This window comes from Camellia sinensis, chromosome 11, assembly GCF_055761805.1.
Source record: "Camellia sinensis isolate YWXY chromosome 11, ASM5576180v1, whole genome shotgun sequence".
NCBI classification, from domain to species: domain Eukaryota; kingdom Viridiplantae; phylum Streptophyta; class Magnoliopsida; order Ericales; family Theaceae; genus Camellia; species Camellia sinensis.
In genome coordinates, this window is record NC_138971.1 from 23,199,109 (window position 1) to 23,207,452 (window position 8,344).

Here is an 8,344-nt window from a genome sequence, read left to right on the forward strand (position 1 = left end):
TTTCGAGCAGGCCAGCCACCCCTCTCCCTCAACCCTGGCCGGTGGCCTCTCCTTGGGAAGAGAGCTGGCCGGTGGTGTTCCCCAGGTGCCCACCAAGCTCTCTGCAAATTTTGGGGAGGATTGGAGTCCACGGGACCTGAAAAAGTACAAGAGAAGTGCACTTTCCGTCGCGAAATCGCTCTACCGGAACTTCAACTTCAACTTTCGATGCATTTCTCATCGTTACTCGTCAAAAGTGAGATGTATCCTTTTTAAACATGTTGCGACCCCTCCAGGAGGTAAACCAGAGGTCGCGATTGAGTCGCCCTCATCAAAAGCTTGCATTTCTTTGATCGTCGTTTTGTGACAAACATGCATTCGAGTCCACATTTATTCTGCATTGTTATGCACGTCACTTGCATTCTCATGCACACCACTCATACTACTGTGCACGTTTCACGGGTGTTGTCATACCCTCATGCTTAACCCGCGTTGTCACGCGCGTTACTCCTCGCATTACGATGCACTTTTCTATCGACGCCACGATTGTCTGCATACAATATCATTTTGAAAATATGTTGTTAACAATGTTGTGCTTGTTGAGTCTATCTCTTTTCAGGGCACGATATTGTATGTACGGTTCATTTGAGGCTAGTACGACCAGACGAACCGTTCAGGTATTGTTTCTTCTCCGTGTGAGACGTGGCGAGAATTGAATAATTCTCCGCATTCTTAACTGTATGAAATGTAGTTGTTGCTTTGCATTCTTGCCTAAAACTGTTGCATCTATTGTGAATATGTGCTTCATTACAGCTTGCTGCATTTGCATGATCATTGAGTTACCTTCGGCTTCTTGCATTGCCAGTTGCATTTTGCCCCCCTTACCTGAGGGCATACCTGCGGGCACATCTCTGTTTATCTTGTCTATTTGTCTAAGTCTTCGGTCTTGTCAAAAATGGGTCGTCTCTGGGCTTTGACATTCACTCCCGTCACTTATGACTCCCGAGTTCTGTCAAAGAGGGGCAATTGTAGACACCCCATTTTTGACAGACCTTAAGACTCAAACGTCGCTGATTGAGCGCTCGGTGATATTGCATATTGTGCTCGTTCAGAAGTTTCAGAGTTCCGGCTGCAAGCCTTGCCTCCGGACCTCCGGACTCTTTTGTGCCTTGCCTCGGTTTGCGAACCAGGCTCTGTTTTCTCTATTTTCTCTTCCCGAAGGGAGGGAGAGGTCTCGTAGATCATCTCTCAGTGGCCGTAGGCTACGTTTCGTGGTCGTAGGCTATTTTTCCCGTTTGGAGCCCGGTTTCTGGTTTTTTCAGAGCCGACGGCCGTGTGCCTCGGTTCGGGACCGCCTAACCACCTCCGTTTGCTCCGGTTTTTGGTATACACCTTATTTCCTCCCTTTTGAGGAACACTGTGGCCCGAGAGACCAACTTCGTGGTCGAATGCCACCTCTGGTGCTTAACAGCCTATTTTCGGGGCCTCGGGCCGCTCGTTTCAGTCCCCTAACCTCTGTTTTGCATCCGTTTTGGTTCATTTTTGGTGGAGGCCTTATTTTCATTGTTAGAAAGCTTGTAGGAGGGTGGGAGGCCAGCAATTGTTCTGAAAAGCCAGCTTTATTTCTTCATCGCTCTCCGTCGCCCGTTTTCCTCACTAAAAAGCTAATGTTGACCTCCCCGGGGCCACTTTCTTTAGCCCTAAACCCCATATTTGTGTTGTACACACCTGAGAGGCCACCAATATATATAGGTCGGCCAGTACATGTCCTTGACCCTTTTGAACCCCTCTAAAAAGTTGGCTTTTCTCTCTCCTAGTTCACTTTTTCTGGGTTTTGACCACATATTTGTGTTGTGCACACATGAGAAGCCACCTTTTTGGGGTGGCAGGCCAGCAATTTTCATTGACCCTTTTGACCCCTGGTCGGCCGGCTAGGGGAGGTGGCCGACTGGCCACTTGAACGTCTTCTACCTGGCCGGCCATTCTTCTCTCTTCTGGTACATTACAGTTGTGCCAGCTGTTTTGCAAAAACCCCTGCCCGAGGGTCTGCCCTTTTGGGGGGGAAATTTGAATTGGTTTTCTCCCCTTTTCCTCCACTCCTCCCTCTATAAAACCAGACCCACCAGCTCCATTTTTGAGGGTTACAAATTCTTGTTTAGAGCCTTGCTTACGTCTCTCCCTCTCCCTCTCTCCCAAGCCTCAAAACCCTAAAAGCCTTGCAACATTTACACACCAACCCATAGCTCCACACATCCACACTCCATTCTAGCCTTTTGAAGCTGATTTCCAGAGGCTAGGAGCTCCTCTTCTTGGTCCAAAGACTGCTGGTTCATTGCTCTTCAAGGGTAAGCACACTTTTTTCCTAAACTAGTCTTTTCTTGCTTCATTGATAAGCCTTGCTTACAAGAATTTTTGGGCTCTGACACGAACTGTAAATAGTCATATTTTGTGCTCATCTCCATGTTTGATTAAGGGTCTTTCTCTGTTTGAGGTCTCCTCCTCACCCTTTGTGTTTAAACTCTCTTTTAGGCCTATTTTTGCATGATATTTTAGGCTTATTTGTGAGTTGTTTCGGACTTGGTCATAAACTGTGAAATGTCTTGTTTTGACCCCCTCTTAAACTTTGTTAAAGGGCTCTTCTCTGTTTTAGGTCAGCAGCTATCACTTGTCTCTTTATCCCTCTTTTAGGCCTTTTTCTTGCATGATATTTTAGGCCTACTTGTTATTATTTTCGAAGCTTGATATAAACTGTAAAGTGCCTTGTTTTGAGTCACTCTTCAACTTTGTTGAAGGGCTCTTCACTGTTTGAGGCCAGCTTCTGTCCCTTGTCTCTATTCTCTCTTTTAGGGCCATTTTTGCGTGATAGATTAACCCTACTTGTGTTTATTTTTGAGAGTTGTCATAAACTGAAAAATATCTTTTTTTAATCTCATCTTCAAGTTTGTTTAAGGTTCAATTTTTGTTTGAGGTCATATGCTTCCTTGTATGCTTGATTGTCTCCTATTTTGAGCCTTACACCAAAGCCCTTGTTGCATGCTTTGTTTGGCCTTCTAGACACTGAAATCCAGTGGATTTTCAGTGGCTAAGACACTGTTTTGAGCTTCCAAATCAGAGGGGGGTGACCCCCTCTCACCTTGACTTGTTTGGTGGTCATTTTGGCCTTCCAAAGAGACCCTATCTTGCATGCTTTGGAGTCACTTTCTAGGGTCAATTTGGTGAGTTTTGGGACTACCATATTTGATTTTCATATTTTTTTATGCCATGACAAATGTCTATCTTGCATGTGCTTAATGACTCCTTGCATGGCCCGCTAAAGTAACTCATCATTTTTGCATGCCATGGTTGCATATCAGTGTTATTTGGGCCTATTTTCACATGTTTTATTCACTGATTTTTGCTGGTTTGGTGAGATTCCATGTGCATCCTATACTTGCCATGTAAACCATGTTTGCTAGTCAAAATTGCATGCTATTTTAGTCCATCTTGCTAGCATCTTTTGGCCATCCTTTGAACTGAAAATGTCCATTTTTTGGGACTGACTTGGCTCTATCTTCATGCTTCATGATCAAATAATGCATGCTTTGTATAGCTACAAGTCATTCCATGTGCCTAGTTTCGAGTTTCGGGGTTCATCTCATGCATCGGGTGCCATATTTCCATAATTCGGGACCATTTTGCATCATATTTTAGGGCTGGAATCTACATGCTTGTATGCCATATTCCATGCCTTGCCATGCCTTGTTAGAGTTGCATGTTATGCCTAGGATCGGTCCTCGGTTCGCGTGCATGTGTGCACGCATTTCGATAGTCTCATTTTCACCTAATGGCTACTGATGTGAGTGTGGCTGAGGTCCACTCATGTTAGTGTAAGTCCATTATGCATTGTGTATGCCATTTCATTTCATAGCATTGTGTATGCAAGGTTGTATGTTAGAGCATTGTGTATGCCTCATTACATCGTGCATTGTGTATGCCATTTCATAGCATTGTGTATGCTAGGATGCATATTTGGATCGCATTCATGCATGTCATGCATATTGTATAGTGCTTGGGATAGGAGTTAGCCCAAGCACGGGAAACGAGGGACGTTTCGTACTCCGAGTGACGGAACGTGTCTCAATTCCCTGTCGCTGACATTCCGGATTACCCATGATGTAGTTTAGGCCTTGTTGTGTCCATATGTGCATTCATTTCATATTAAGTCGTGCAAATCGACTCCTCCGCCATCATGCATCGAGATGCGTGATTGGTGGCATGAGGATCGAGGACTACACTCCCTGAAGAGTAGTCACGCATACATATGTGAAAATACTTTGCCATGCCCCTTTGTTGCTCTCTGTTGCAGCAAATCAGAAATCAGCAACCTTCCGGAGCCTGGCACGCATCCCAAGAATAATTGCAAACAGAGGCAAATCGGGGCATCGCAAGGGATTCTCCGCACAAGGCAACCTGAGCATGCATCATTCATCATTTGGAACAGAGCTGAGGCGGTCCATGGATTTGCGTGCCAATTTACTGCTTTCCTAGATTAATTTGTTAATTAATTAGGATTCTGTATTTATTCGGGACAGTATTATTTATTCATTTGGGACTATATTATTTATTCGGACCCTCTGCGCGAGGGCAATGTTGTAATAAGTGTGCGTGTGTGTGATGTATGTCTTCCAACCCCACGTCTTTCTCCCTTTTATTTACCCGCTTATGATGGTTAGATCAGGGCATGTTTCAATTAGCATACAGTATGATAGCATGTTTGCATTCATTCATCTGTCTTGCATGCACCGGGCTCGGCACATCATACTAACTGCATTTGTGTCTCAATTCCAAGTTGAATACATGTTAGTTGTAGCATTTCACATGCCATCTTTAGAATAGCCGAGCCTATCTTAGTTGCATTTTGAATGTGTTGCATTAGGCATTTCTGTATAGTTAGGATCATGCATGGATTTCTAACATAGCTTTTGTTTTGGCTTGGAGTACTCGGTAAGTGTTTATGCTTTAGCATCCTTGCATGTGTGTGAGTGACTGCCATGATAGCATGCTTACCATGAGGCTATATGCTTATGTGATATAACTGCCTGAATGCCTGTGGGTGAAGGTTGGATTATTTGAATTGGAATAAATGCATTGACTGTGAGTTTTAAGCCCACTAGATAGTGGCAAAATCATGTTTTCTAAGCCCACCCGAGGGTGGCAAATCCACATCTTAGCCTACTTGCGGGTAGCACCATCAAACCATTTTCAAATAAACAAACATAAAATGTTTTGTTCCAATTCAGGCGACCCAGTCTATACTTGTATGTTGTGCGCATCACATAGTAAATCTAGGCTAATAACCGGAATAAGAATACATAAAGTTTTCAAAACTAGATATCATGGTTAGTAGAGGCCAATCTTTGATCGGGCGAACGGGGGTGCTCACGAAGTGACCTTCCCCAATCGTACCCAAGTTCCCAAGCCGAGGCAACTTTGGTGATGACGGACACGTGGCCTTAGGCAAACGAGTCAGGGTTTCCTAAATTTCCCAAAAATAAAACATTTAGGTGGCGACTCTGTATCTGGCAAAGCAGTCCATGCTTGGCACTTCTTTGAAAATCTGTTTTCTCAAAACGATTTGCCAGATTTGGACCTTTGGTTCAGATTTAGAACCGTGACAATTTGTGAGTCCGAACTGTAGTGAACCCCAATACGAACAGAACGGGACTCACCCTCCCGGGGCGTTCAGGGACGTCTACACCATTGAAAATGTTGATAAATTATCTGTTGATATAATTATCGTCTGTTTAGAAATAATTGCTTTGGGCTATCGGTGGAGGATAGTCTTGATTGTTGTAGACAATGCATGATGTTTAGGCGGATTAAAACTAATCAATGAGTTATATGTCATTGAATATGATGGTTGGAATAATACATTAAATTTATGTATTGATTGATTATGTATATGATATGTGTTTATATACACCGTGTTGTGTGGAAGGAGATAGGGGATGTACTCTACGGTTTAGGAGAAGATAGGGGATGGACTCCTAAACCGGATATTATTTGGGAGGAGATAGGGGATGGACTCCATTGATACAACAAATATGTGTATCTATTGAAGTGTTGGTACAGCAAATATGTGTATCTATTGTGAAGTATGGAAGTGTTTAAATGTGTTATTGATACAGCAAATATGTGTATGTATTGTGAATTATGGAAGTATTGTTGATGTGAGCTGTGGTCTCATGGGAATTGTTTGGCCAGGTTCTGAGCCATGTCTATGAATTGAAAATCAGTTAAGTAAAGGAAAGAGGAATGAAACATGGACATATTTGTCATGTAATTGAACTGGGTTATGAATTGATTTATGTGGGTTAAACATTTATCAAACGCTAATGTTTTAGTTATCGCACATATTATGTTTAGCATATCTCTATTGGGTGTTGGTTCACCCTATATGGGACATCATTTTCAGGTACAAGTGTTATGCCACCTCCAAGGACGTAGCTTGGAAGGCTTGAGGCTGTTAGACTCTTTTGTTGTTTTTGTTGTATTACATGTATATCAAGCCAAGGGCTTATTTTGTGTAGAGCTAGTACTCTCCTTTTTGTAACCAAGTGTTGACTTGGAAAGTTGTAAGCCTTTAGGGCATTTACTTTTGTTGTCAACATGTAATACCTTTTGTAAGAATACTCTGATGATTGTAATATGAAATCTCTTTTCTTTACCGTGATTGTATGATATTATGGGTTTATTTTGAGGGCGTTACAACTTGGTATCAGAGCGTACCAGGTTCGAATACCTTGGGTACGCGGGAAGTGGTTAGTACCACAATGGGTTCGTCTCGCTTATTAGAGACTTAGATGTAGTGTTATATGTTTATGTGACTATTTGGGTATGAGATTTAGTTTTTAGGATGTTGATTGGATCCTTGGGTTTCTGTGAGTCTTGTTGGAAAAACACTTGATTAATGATGTTTCTAACCGGAACTCTAGTAACGCCTCGAGACTATCATTATCCAGAAATGAAATTCGTAGGTGCTTATGTGATTATGTGCTTACGTGGAGTGAATTACTGTTCTCCATGCATTAGGACGTGAGTGTTATAGCTTTGGCACATTTGTGAATGTGCTAACGTTCTTCGTTACCTTTATTAGGATGTCAGGACGAGGATGTGAAGGTAGGCGTGGTAGGCAGGAGATGCCTTTACCGGATGATGTTCCGGCACAGCAAGAGGGTGTTGGTCAGGCCAATGTGGCCGAGCCAGTTGGTCAGCAGGCCATGGGTGCCTTAGCCCGCGAGATAGCAGGAGCTATGAGGAAATCCATAGGTATTCTCAATGCTGAGAATCTAGTTCAGGCCCAGGTTGTTGATGCAGGGCCTTCCTTTCTGAAGAGGGAGTTCTTCCGGTCTAATCCAGACGAGTTTGTTAGGAATCCTAACGAGCCACTTAAGGCTGATGAGTGGCTGGAGCAGATGACGAAGATGTTTGAGATGCTTGGCATTGAAGACGGGCATTGAAGGTGACCTTGGCATCTTTCCAGCTTAAGGGGGATGCGGGTCAGTGGTGGAAATTCATGAGAGGTCGTGTTGGTGGTACATGGGAGGCTTTTGTAGATGCTTTTCAAGAGAAGTTCTTATCCCCAATTGTCAGGGAGAAGCTGATGGACCAGTTTTGTCAGCTCAAGCAGCTGAGTTTATCAGTGGCCGAGTTTGAGGCCGCATTCACTAGCTTATCCAGGTTAAAACCTGAGCTTGTGGCGTCTGAGGAATGTCGTTGTATTGAGTTTGAGAGGAAGTTGAGGCATGGCCACAAGATGAGAGTTGGGGGTTCTATGACCCGGGACTATGGGCGCCTTGTGGATGCTACGACCCATATGGAGATTATGATGCAGGAGAAGGAGGAGAGACAAAGGGGCTCCAAGAGGAGCCAGGATGGTCAGTGGGACGGTAGGAGGCAGAGGGGTCCTAACCCTCAGTAGTCCTAGGGTGCTTTTGCTAGATCGACCTTTCCGTGCCGAGTGCAGGCTCTGGGAGAGGCAGTCAGGGAGACATCACCTGTTACAAATGTGGTCAGCTAGGCCACAAGTCTCCAACTTGCCCACAGAGGGGAGGAGGGCAGAGAGTGCCTTCATCTTTGGCTCGACCTCAGAGCCAGAGTTAGGGCAGAGGCAAGCCACTTTCTTGCTACTAGTGTGGTCAGGCGAGGCACCTGAAGAGGTTTTGCCCGCAGTTGAGTGGCACATCTGGTGCATCTGGTCCGAGGTAGAGTTTTCAGCCAGCTCAGTCAGTTCAGGCCTCGAGCGCCAATCAGGGGGCTTTATCGTCCCAGTTTGTGCAGCAGTCTTTTGCTCCGAGAGGTGAGCAGGTAGATCAGGGGCCTACAG